The 11,852-nt window shown below is 50.3% G+C and overlaps 1 protein-coding gene across 1 annotated transcript in view; it reads right to left on the bottom strand.

The window, feature by feature from the left end:
- Positions 1-1,629: 1,629 nt before the first annotated feature.
- SYP (synaptophysin) overlaps positions 1,630-11,852 on the bottom strand; it is a 160,845-nt gene continuing 150,622 nt past the window's right edge. Inside the window, exon 7 of the mRNA XM_078664521.1 lies at positions 1,630-6,712. The gene's annotated coding sequence lies outside the window, so the exon portion shown is untranslated. The remainder of the gene's footprint in view (positions 6,713-11,852) is intronic.

Raw genomic sequence — 11,852 nt, 5'->3', positions numbered from 1 at the left:
GGCCGGGAGCATGTAAATGAATTACGCCACACAGGGAGCTCGGTGTTACACGTCTTTATTTCTCAGAGTGTAACCATTAACTGAAACCTACTGCATCATAAAGTTTATTAACCGCACCAAATCACGTACGTCACTAGACTACGGAGCCCATCAGAGACCATAGGGGTCCCGTGCTCTATAATACACAAGACACTACAAGCCCCTCAAATAATATTCATGCTGTGCTGTTCACTGCAGTGGATGCAATTGTTCCTCATAAGACAATACATCAGATACACTTTGAAAAGAGATCTTCAAACTCTTCATTCCGGGGTCAGGCTACACCCCAAGATTGGAGGGTTCACTGGTAGAATGACCTCAATCAGAACTACCATCTATTGGCCCGTTACCCAGCCTGGAGCCCTCTGTCTCCAGAAATAAACTCAGCTCATGGCATAAAACAAGACTCAGTTGACATCACATTTTAAACTTTTTATTCATCGTTTTTTCTTTCATTTCTGAATTTATTTATTTTTTTGGAGCAATGGAAATCACAATATCAAATGGATGAGTCCAACTGAAGAAATAACACAGTACGTCAGAACACGTGGTTTACGAACACAATACCCCTCGCGGAGGATGTGGCGCTGGGTGGCAGGCGCCATCTTGGAGATCCTCGGCTTTCAAAGCACTCGCCCACCCTCCTCTACTAACTCATAAATCTAATCGAACAGAACACCCCTGCCCTCAAAATGTATGTACTGTGTGCTGCCTGCGCATATGTGCACAAGGCTGCTTCACGTAGCCTTGCAGACACCGGGGTCACTCTCGCGTCTACCTATGCGGGGTGCTTTAATCCATAGTCTGCTTAGTCAGTGAGAAGTCCTGCTGCTCCGGATCATGCTGTTCCAGAACCACGGCCTGCTTCACCATCGCCCGCTTCACCAGCACCATGTTCTCCTACATCTCCTCCTAGTCAACCATAATTGTGCCCTGCGTCTCCATCTTTCGCTCAACTGAAACCAACACCAGTCCTGCTCATCCAACACCAGTTCCTGCTCTTCTACCACTACTCCCTGCTCTTCCAACACCAGTCCTGCTCATCCAACACCAGCTCCTGCTCTACTACCACCACTCCCTGCTCTTCCAACACCAGCTCCGGCTCATCCAACACCAGCTCTGGCTCATCCAACACCAGCTCCGGCTCTTCCAACACCAGTCCTGCTCATCCAACACCAGTCCTGCTCTTCCAACACCAGCTCCGGCTCATCCAATACCAGCTCCTGCTCTTCTACCACCACTCCCTGCTCTTCCAACACCAGTCCTGCTCATCCGACACCAGCTCCGGCTCATCCAACACCAGCTCCAGCTCATCCAACACCAGCTCCTGCTCTTCTACCACCACTCCCTGCTCTTCCAACACCAGTCCTGCTCATCCAACACCAGCTCCGGCTCATCCAACACCATCTCCTGCTCTTCCAACACCAGTCCTGCTCATCCAACACCAGTCCTGCTCTTCCAACACCAGCTCCGGCTCATCCAACACCAGCTCCAGCTCATCCAACACCAGCTCCTGCTCTTCCAACACCAGTCCTGCTCTTCCAACACCAGCTCCGGCTCATCCAACACCAGCTCCTGCTCTTCCAACACCAGTCCTGCTCTTCCAACACCAGCTCCGGCTAATCCAACACCAGCTCCTACTCTTCTACCACCACTCCCTGCTCATCCAACACAGCTCTGGCTCATCCAACACCAGCTCCTACTCTTCTACCACCACTCCCTGCTCTTCCAACACCAGTCCTGCTCATCCAACACCAGCTCCGGCTAATCCAACACCAGCTCCTACTCTTCTACCACCACTCCCTGTTCATCCAACACCAGCTCTGGCTCATCCAACACCAGCTCCGGCTAATCCAACACCAGCTCCTACTCTTCTACCACCACTCCCTGCTCTTCCAACACCAGTCCTGCTCATCCAACACCAGTTCCGGCTCATCCAACACCAGCTCCTGCTCTTCCAACACCAGTCCTGCTCATCCAACACCAGTCCTGCTCTTCCAACACCAGCTCCGGCTCATCCAACACCAGTCCTGCTCATCCAACACCAGTCCTGCTCTTCCAACACCAGCTCCGGCTCATCCAACACCAGCTCCTGCTCTTCTACCACCACTCCCTGCTCTTCCAACACCAGCTCCGGCTCATCCAACGCCAGTCCTGCTCATCCACCACCAGTCCTGCTCTTCTACCACCACTCCCTGCTCTTCCAACACCAGTCCTGCTCATCCAACACCAGTCCTGCTCATCCAACACCAGTCCTGCTCTTCTAGTCCTGTCTCTTGCCATTTCAGGCCCTTCTTCTCTTTCATCTCAATCCCACACACTTTGATTGCTCTTCTATAACCACCACCTGCACCTCCAGCTCTATCTCCAATCGGCTCCTCTCACCTACTCTTCAACTCTACGTCAGCCTCTTTCTCCACCATCCAGGACATGGTCTCTCACACCTCGGGCCACCATAACAGTCCCTCGTCCCTGTTCTCAGGAGAGTCGTTTGTCTGTCCACCTTCATCGCGTCTGACACTTGGCCCTGCTCTCTCCACGGCCTCCCTACAACACCCATAGTCTCCATCACATCTTATTGTGTTGTGTCTCCAACACTCCTCTGCCTCCCTTCACACCCTCCCAATGCCTGTTGCACAACAAAGGGCATAGACCGCAAACTCCACCTTCTGCGTCCGTCCATCCCACATACCCACTGCGCGGCTAGAGGCGGACTGACTGACCTCTAGCAAACGGGCCCATGCTTTGATGAAAGAAAAAGATGAGAAGCTACCGGCAGAGACGCTACAAGTCACCAGCTACAGAGCGGCCACAGAGTGCAGGGGCGGCATGCCATGCGGTGCCAGGGTGTGGCGGATTGGGCAAGGGGCAGGAACCACCTCTGGCCCTGCTCGGGCGGGAGCCATCTTGAGGTATGGTCTCTTCCCAGACAGGGTGGCATGAGTGGGCTAAAAGAGGGGGTCCTAGCTAGTCTGATTTTGTTATCCCCCTCGACAGCTGCCCATACCGTGACCTTATTGTGGGTGTGTGTGTGGAGGGGAGTGGCTCATCGGATTAATCCCTAGCTTCGTTCACCTACAGTGGTTGGTGTATGGCCTGCCTTGGCATGGCCAGGTGGCCAGTGGCAGGCTGTGGGTCTGCCAGTAGTCTTTGGTGCTCACAGACACAGTACGGCTGTACTCTTGGGCACTCACACATGGTGCTGGCCAAGGACCACTGACCAGAGAGCTTCTGCTGCAGTGGCAGAAAGACTGGAGGTTCCACGCAGATTCTCAGAGAGTCCGACCTTCTGTGGTGTGGTATCTATGACTCTTGTCATTGAGGGGGCAGTGAAAGGGGTCACACGTACCTAGAGGTGGGACGGGGGTGCTGGGTGATTAGGATAAGTGAGGGAGAATGGTGTCATCCAGGGAAAGAGAGAGTGACATGATCCTCAGAGCTGTGTGATCCAGCGACAAGAGTCCCATGTTCCACGGTCAGAGGAGGCAGGAAAGCCCCCTAATCTTGGGAGAGAAACATGTGGTTGTGCTCCAGGAGGTTTAGCAGTCACAGAATCCTCAGCACCATGAGATCCAGAGACGGGAATTACACAGAGGGGTAGCGAGAGGTCATGCAACACATAATAGCAATGTATTCACATCCGAGAACATCAACAGATAGAGAGACGTGATCCAGGGACAGCAAAGCAATCCAGGGACCATCACGTGACCCAGGGAGAGCGCGGCTGAAAGTCTCAAACCGCACTGTAGTACTGTGAACAATCAGCGAGACGCAAAAGGTCACGTGATTCAGGGACAGCACGAGTGGGAGGGTTACTTCATCCAGGGAGAGAGTCATGTAATCCCGAGAGAGTCATGCGTGATCATGGGGCAGCCATGATTCAGGTAGAGAGCCATGTGATCTGGTGACAGCCACATGATCAAGAGGGGCAGCAGAGTGGGGGAGGCATGTGACTGAGAAAAATACAGGATCCATTGGGGTCTCGTGATCAATGGAAAGAGAGGGTGAAAGTGGGAAAGCATAGCATATCAATGACCTTGTGATCAAAGACCATCAGGATCCAGCGTGAGAGTCACATGACCCACTGCAGGAGTCACGTGATCCACCGTGAGAGTCACATGATCGAGTGCAGGAGTCATGTGATCAAGGGGCAGGAAAAGTGGGAGAGTCACATGATCTAAAGAGAAAGTCTCATGAAACAGGGAGGACGTGACATGACTCATAAAGAGTCATGTACAACAGAGATTTGGGGTGATGATCCAGGGAGAGAGTCACATCTTCAACAGACAGCCTCATGATTGAGGGAGAATAGTCAAATGACCCGGGAGAAAACTCATATGATCCAGGGAGAGAGTCACATGATCCAGGGAGAGAGTCACATGATCCAGGGAGAGAGTCACGTGATCTAGGGAGAGAGTCACATGATCCACGGAGAGAGTCACATGATCCAGGGAGAGTTTCATGATCCAGGGAGAGGTCCATGATCCAGGGAGAGAGAGACTCATGATCCAGGGAGAGAGTCACATGATCCAGGGAGAGTCACATGATCCAGGGAGAGAGTCACATGATCCAGGGAGACAGTCACATGGTCCAGGGAGAGAGTCATGTGATCCAGAGAGAGAGTCACATGATCCAGAGAGAGAGTCACATGATCCAGGGAGACAGTCACATGATCCAGGGAGAGAATCACATGATCCAGGGAGACAGTCACATGATCCAGGGAGAGAGTCACGTGATCCAGGGAGAGAGTCACGTGATCCAGGGTCACATGATCCAGGGAGAGAGAGTCACATGATCCAGGGAGAGTCACATGATCCAGGGAGAGAGTCACATGATCCAGGGAGAGAGTCACATGATCCAGGGAGAGAGTCACGTGATCCAGGGAGAGAGTCACATGATCCAGGGAGAGAGTCACGTGATCCAGGGAGAGAGTCACGTGATCCAGGGTCACATGATCCAGGGAGAGAGAGTCACATGATCCAGGGAGAGTCACATGATCCAGGGAGAGAGTCACATGATCCAGGGAGAGAGTCACATGATCCAGGGAGAGAGTCACATGATCCAGGGAGAGAGTCACACCTTCAACAGATAGTCACATGATCCAGGGAGAAAAGTCAAAAGATGCAGAAGAAAAGTCACATGTTAAGTGATCCAGGGACAGAGTCACATGATCTACAGAGTCAAGTTATCCAGGGAGATCACATTATCCAGGATTTACAGCAGGAACGGCAGTATCCAAAGAGGGAGTCTGACGTGATGAAGCGTTGTGAGAGTTACGTCATTCATCAGAAGGAAGGATCTCGTGTTAGATGGAGAGTCGTGTTCTTGAGGTGCAGATGGATGGTCAGAAGATCAAGGCCAGGGCGAGAGTCACGCGATTCGAAGAACAGGACCAGAGTGACATGCCCGAGTGCAATAGGCAATGTCATGTGATCGAAGAACAATTGAGAATCACACCACGAAGTGATATTGGAGTCACTTGGTCAAGGAGTAGGGGAAGAGCACATAATCGAAGGCTGACGTAGAGTCACATGACGACTGGAGGTCACATGATCGAGGGCTAGTGTAGAGTCACATGACGGCTGGAGGTCACATGATCGAGGGCTGGAGTAGAGTCACATGACGACTGGAGGTCACATGATCGAGGGCTAGTGTAGAGTCACATGACGGCTGGAGGTCACATGATCGAGGGCTGGAGTAGAGTCACATGACTGGAGGTCACATGATCATGAGCTGGAGTAGAGTCACTTGACAACTGGAGGTCACATGATCATGGGCTGGAGTAGAGTCACATGATCGAGGTGTAGATTTAAAGTTATGTGACTGAGGAGTTCTTATGGACGGTCATGTTTGAAAGATGGGGAAGAAGAATCAGTTGATGAAGGAAACAAGTGTGAGCCACGGACCAGAGGAGCCGCGGGGACCTCAATACCCAGGCTTGAGCGGGGCATACGAAGAGTGGAAGGGGCAGGGCCTGAGGGAGGTGGGACAGCCATGTGATCATGGGAAGAGAGGGCACATGCTTCAGTATCAGAGTACTGGAGGCATTCACATCCTGCAGAGGCAGAGAGGGGGACAGAGTCACAGAAAGGACAGAAACACAGAGAGAGAGAGAGGGTCTAAAGATCCAGAGAGAGGGAGAGGGTCTCATGGGGCAGAAGCACAGATGGGAGAGGGTCTAAAGATCCAGGGAGAGTCGCATTGGCAAGTGTCCAGCAGGGGATCAAGGGTTTGAGATGGAGTCTTGTGACCTCACATGGCTTCCATCCCAGTGGTGACCAGTGGAGAGCATTGGGAGGGTCAGCCGGGGCCCCTGGGAGTCTCTTCAGAGGCTGCGTGGAAACTCATTCTAGGTCAGCAGACAGGGGTCTTGGGGGAACATGTGGGGGTCTGGGGGGGCATCTTACCTCCCCTCACTAAAGATAAACAACAGATATCAGCAACACAGCAAGTGTCTGCTTCCTCTGAGGGGGGGCATTTTTTCATACAGATAAATATATTTTTATATATATAATATATATATATAAACGTCACAGACAACTACATTCTCCCGTAATATTCACTCCAATGGCGCAGGCCTGGTGGTGGTGTTGCTGCCGCTGCTGCCATCTTCAGGCCAGAAGAGGACACTGAAATTCACAAAAGAGTCTTCTCCACGTCAGCCCAAAGGGACCTGCAAGGCAAGAGAGATCTGGTTACTGAACACATGTGAACAAGGAGGCCGAACACTCGGGGGCCGAACACTCGGGGGCCGAGCACTCAGGCACCTATTTATCAGCTCGTGCAACTCTTTTACGCTGCCGGTGCTTAATTTTTTGTGACGCATCGGCGGTGTAAAAAATGCGCCCGCTGTCCAAAGACACCCATTATACGCCTAGTCAAGGCCTATATTTGGTCTTTCTTATGTGCACGATTTATTCAATGCCTATGTATATTCCCTATTACTCGTGTACTGATCTGTTACCTCATTCCCCTCAAATTGTAAAGTGCTCTGATATCCTTCGGGATTAAGTTCGCGCTATATAAAACTTTATAATTAAATAAAATAAATAAATAAATAAGATGCGTCATTTTGTAAACCCCTGCACCACATTATACTCGCGCCAGGTATAAACACATAAAAGCCTCGTAGAAGTGGCGCATTGAAATCCATAAGATCTCCGTGCGCCACTTCTAAGATGCCATTGCATCAGAACCTTACGCCGGCCTCATGGCAGGCGTAAGGGTGATGCAGTGCATTAAGGATAGGCATCCCCCACGCATTGCTGGAGCTGAGACATGCTTGCAACACAACTCCGGCAATGCATGACTTTTGCGCCAACAGATACGTCCGGATTCCTGACGCATCTGTCTTTACTTGATTAAAAGAGTAAAAAAGTCCCAAAACAAAGGACCAATAGAATTTGTCCTATATCAGTGTTGGTACTACGAGTTTTATCCTTAAATAAGCATGTCGTTAAATCGACGGGAAAGGCAAAGGTACAGTGAGGTGTGAGTAGTTGTCAATATCTATCACAGTACCACACCATAGTATCAGGGACAAACATAGGTTATATGCAAGTTCAGTATAGTTATTAACAGTACATTCAAGAGAACTGAAAATTAAATTAAGATTTATCACAATGTATACTTGGTAACGTTGTTTTTAGATTTTATTACACATTATTAATTACAATTCACAATTCATATAAAAGATATCATTAAAAACATTTTGCAATGATCATATTACTAAAAATATTTAACATAAATAAAAACAAAAAGAATCGCAGAGTCGACGCGGCGTTTCGGCTTTCTTTTGTACACCTTCCTCAGGACTGATTCTAAACAGTTAAAAACATTAAAATGAAAACATAAAATTTGCCGGTAATTTTAGCTCCCTCTGGCAGCTAAAATCCGGCAGAAGTACACACAGGTATGAGATTTAACATACCGAAAGAATTAAGAGTATGTAAAGATGGGTAACGATAACTGAAAACAATCCTTTTCCCTTATTCTCCTCGCATCAACAGATATGAAAATTGGATTTATAAACAAATTGACAAACGAGACCAAAAGGAAAATTGAAATTACTCCTTGATATTAGGTATGTAATAACAATATGACCCACCTAGTATCAATAGTCGGGGGTCGATAATATGTAAATTACCGGCAAATTTTATGTCTTCATTTAGAGACAGCACATCTTACAAATTGAAGCTAGTATTTTGTGCTCAGTTGATCGTCCCAACACACAGGACCTTCACTATAACAACAAACTCCACATGGACAACAATTCCATCTGGATAAACAAGGTATGCATGTACGACAGGATACGTCATGCTCTTTAAGTAATGGTACTATGAGTGTTTTAGCATTGGATTCAGTTCCAAGGGAGAGGCAAACCAATACGTTCAACAATGTACACATATAGTGTTAGAATAAAATTGAATGTAAAAAAGAACGGGGATAAGATCCAACTGTTTATGTACTTGTTGTCTCACAAGAATAAGAGGCTCTGTTTTCCATATCAAGGGATAAAACAACGGTGGGACAAACTGGGAAAAGGAAATGAAATGTGCTCTTATACAGAAGATTAAATCTTAGTCAATATTGTTTGGTAACTTTGTGCTTTAATGTTTTTAACTGTTTAGAATCAGTCCTGAGGAAGGTGTACAAAAGAAAGCCGAAACGCCGCGTCGACTCTGTGATTCTTTTTGTTTTTATTTATGTTAAATATTTTTAGTAATATAATCATTGCAAAATGTTTTTAATGATATCTTTTATATGAATTGTGAATTGTAATTAATAATGTGTAATAAAATCTAAAAACAACGTTACCAAGTATACATTGTGATAAATCTTAATTTAATTTTCAGTTCTCTTGAATGTACTGTTAATAACTATACTGAACTTGCCTATAACCTATGTTTGTCCCTGATACTATGGTGTGGTACTGTGATAGATATTGACAACTACTCACACCTCACTGTACCTTTGCCTTTCCCGTCGATTTAACGACATGCTTATTTAAGGATAAAACTCGTAGTACCAACACTGATATAGGACAAATTCTATTGGTCCTTTGTTTTGGGACTTTTTTACTCTTTTAACCCTGTTTTCCCCCTGGTCCCTTATAATACTGTGTGGGGTCCTCCTTTTTCTCCAATCTGTCTTTACTTGAGACATGAAGCGCCGCACATTAAATACGGCGCATTCATCGTGCTGCAGGGAGGACGCAGCGAAAATTGTTGCATCGCTGTTTTGTCGCAGCGATGCAACGGTTTTAATACATGAGGCCCACAGAACCTGTGAGTGGGAGGGCCTGGGGCTGCGACAAGATAAAGCATGAAACGATGGACGCTCATATGTGAAGCCCTGACCCTGTGAGGAGGGGGCACCCTATAAACTCTGAAAATGGAGTTTGTAGGCATTCCCCAGAGAAATTGATCATAACAAGAATGGCGTTCTAGGTGTACCCCTCGCCGGAGGAGGAGGAACGCTAGGAGAAGAGGTAGGGGGAGGAGAGCCTTCCCTGAGACTCCTGGTCCGCCTGAGGTTGTAGACCCTAGGCTGGAGAACCAGTGGCAGTCTAGTCCTGTCTTGCAGACAGGAAGAGTGGAGAGTGGCTACTATGTGCCAGGGGTTACTACCCCCCGCTCTGTGAATAGGCAAGGACCGGTGGCACCTGGGTGGCCCAGGGCCTGGTCCTGGCCGCGGACAGCTCGGGAGTACCAGTGGGGTAGCCCAGTTGGTCCAGACAGTGGTTTGAGAAGGAATCCCATGGGTTCACCGTGGCGTAGAACAGGAGGGTGTCCCTGCAGTTGCGGGCCCGCGTCCGTGTTCTATCGCCCCAAGCAGGGAAGTCCATCACGGTGGTGATTGTTTTCCCCTGCGTTTTGGCTGGAAGGGGGTTGTGTTGGACTTGGCCCTCATGGCAGGTTCACCCCTAGACTTTTTGCTTTTAATGGTGACCTGGTGATGGTGATTTTTGGGTTCTGCGCACTTTCACTGCGTCCCAGTGGAAGGTGCGTGCGCACTTTGAGTGCATGTGGTGAGATAGGCCTGCCCTCCCATAGGAATGCATGGGGAATGTATGTGTCCCTGGTAGTTCCTGATGCGTGGGGAGTGCGGGCTCGAGTTTGGTATGTGTGAACTAGTGGGAGTGAATGCTGCGCGATGGTATGTCCAGCTTGTATGTGTCTAGTAGGGAAATGCCACTTCTAGACATGGCTATGTGTGTGCTGTGAAGGTGCTGGCGTGTGATTGGCTGGAGCTGGCTGGCATGCCAGGCTCTAGGAAGTCTGGATGGGTCTGCCCGGTGGTGAGTGTGAGATTAGCATGCTGATGGCTGGGGAGGAGTGTACCTGTGTCCTGAATGAGGCTGGGTTTTCACCTGACAATGCTGGCTCCGCCCCCCTGTGGTGCATCTAACGACCCTAGCCCTGCCAGTGAATAGAGAGGGTGGTTGAGCCCATCAAGAGTGCTCCAAAACCAGCTGCGACTGGTTTCTCCCCCACCCTGCACCCTTAGACAAAGGAATGTGGTGTATAAAAATGGGGCTGTGTCCCCACAGATGTTGTTCTCTTCCAGGATCCTGAGGGGGCTGCTGCTGTTGCTGGGCCAGAGGACCGCCACTTGGACTGTCTCCCTGCCTGGAGACCCAGTGAGCTGGCTCTGGGCCCAGCTTTGCCCCCCTGCCTTGCTGAAGGACTTTTGCTGGGCTTGTTGGCCCCTAGCGCCTGGGAGCGCTTTTGATTGCTTTTGGCGCTTTAGAGCGCTTTGTTGTGACCCAGCGCTTAATAGCGCTTTATTTGCCATTTTAGCGCAGGGAGCGCTTTAAATTTCATTTTAGCGCTTGGGAGCGCTCTGGGTGCTTCAGCCGGTGCCCACCCGGCATTGCTCCTCGAGATTCACCGCCGCAGCCCGGGGTGTTTAGAAACGATGCCGGGCCGCTGCCAAGTGTGACCCGGAAGTGCCCACCTCCCTGCTCGGGGCTGCGCTGTCATTGGCGGACACCCGAGGCAGGAAGCCAGGCAAGCTGCAGCAGGACGAGGGCAGGACCGGCGAGTCTCCCTTCTGCTTCCCCCGGTCTGGGGAAGCCTAGAAGTGCCTCGAGAGCAGCCCCCGCCGAGGAGCCACACCAGGACCGGAGAGGAGTTCCCCCGCCAAGCAGCAGCGCCAGAGGGTCTCCGTGTTCTCCCGGTGAGTGAAGCAGTGTCGTCCAAAGGAGGGGGAGGCGTCGGGGCGCATTGCCGGTGACCGCCCCCCCCCCTCGTGCTTTCTCCACGAGTGAGGGGAATTGTTGTTAGAGCCTGAGAGGCTCTTGGGGGGCAGTCAATTGTTTGGAGCTCAAGCCTCACCTTTCTGGCAGTGAGCCCAGGAGGGCTCAGGGGGCAAAGTGCGTGGCAGAGCCCGAGAGGCTCAAGAGCAGTCTTCTTTCTCCCCCACGCGGCCCCATGTGTTGACGAGCCCCGGGAGGCTTGAGGGGGCATTCATTTGTCTGTAGTCCAGGAGGGACTCCAACGAGGGGCGCATCCTTATTCTCGAGCCCTGAGAGGCTCCCCCAAGGCGCCCCAGTGTCTAGAGCCACGAGAGGCTCTTGAGGGCATTTTTGTGTTTAGAGCCCTGAGAGGCTCGAGGTGCCAGATTGTTTCAGAGCCCAGCGAGGCTCAAAGGGGCCAGTCATTTGTGCAGAGCCCTGAGAGGCTCAGGGGCCATTTGTTTATTCAGAGCCCAGCGAGGCTCCAAAAAGGGCGCAATCATTTCTGCAGAGCCTGTGAGGCTCCCCCATCGTGTTGGCCCCATCATTGTTCTTTCAGCTGCCCAGCACTTCG

The sequence above is a fragment of the Lissotriton helveticus genome, chromosome 10, assembly GCF_964261635.1.
Source record: "Lissotriton helveticus chromosome 10, aLisHel1.1, whole genome shotgun sequence".
Lineage (NCBI taxonomy): Eukaryota > Metazoa > Chordata > Amphibia > Caudata > Salamandridae > Lissotriton > Lissotriton helveticus.
This window is presented reverse-complemented; position numbering and strand designations above follow the sequence as displayed.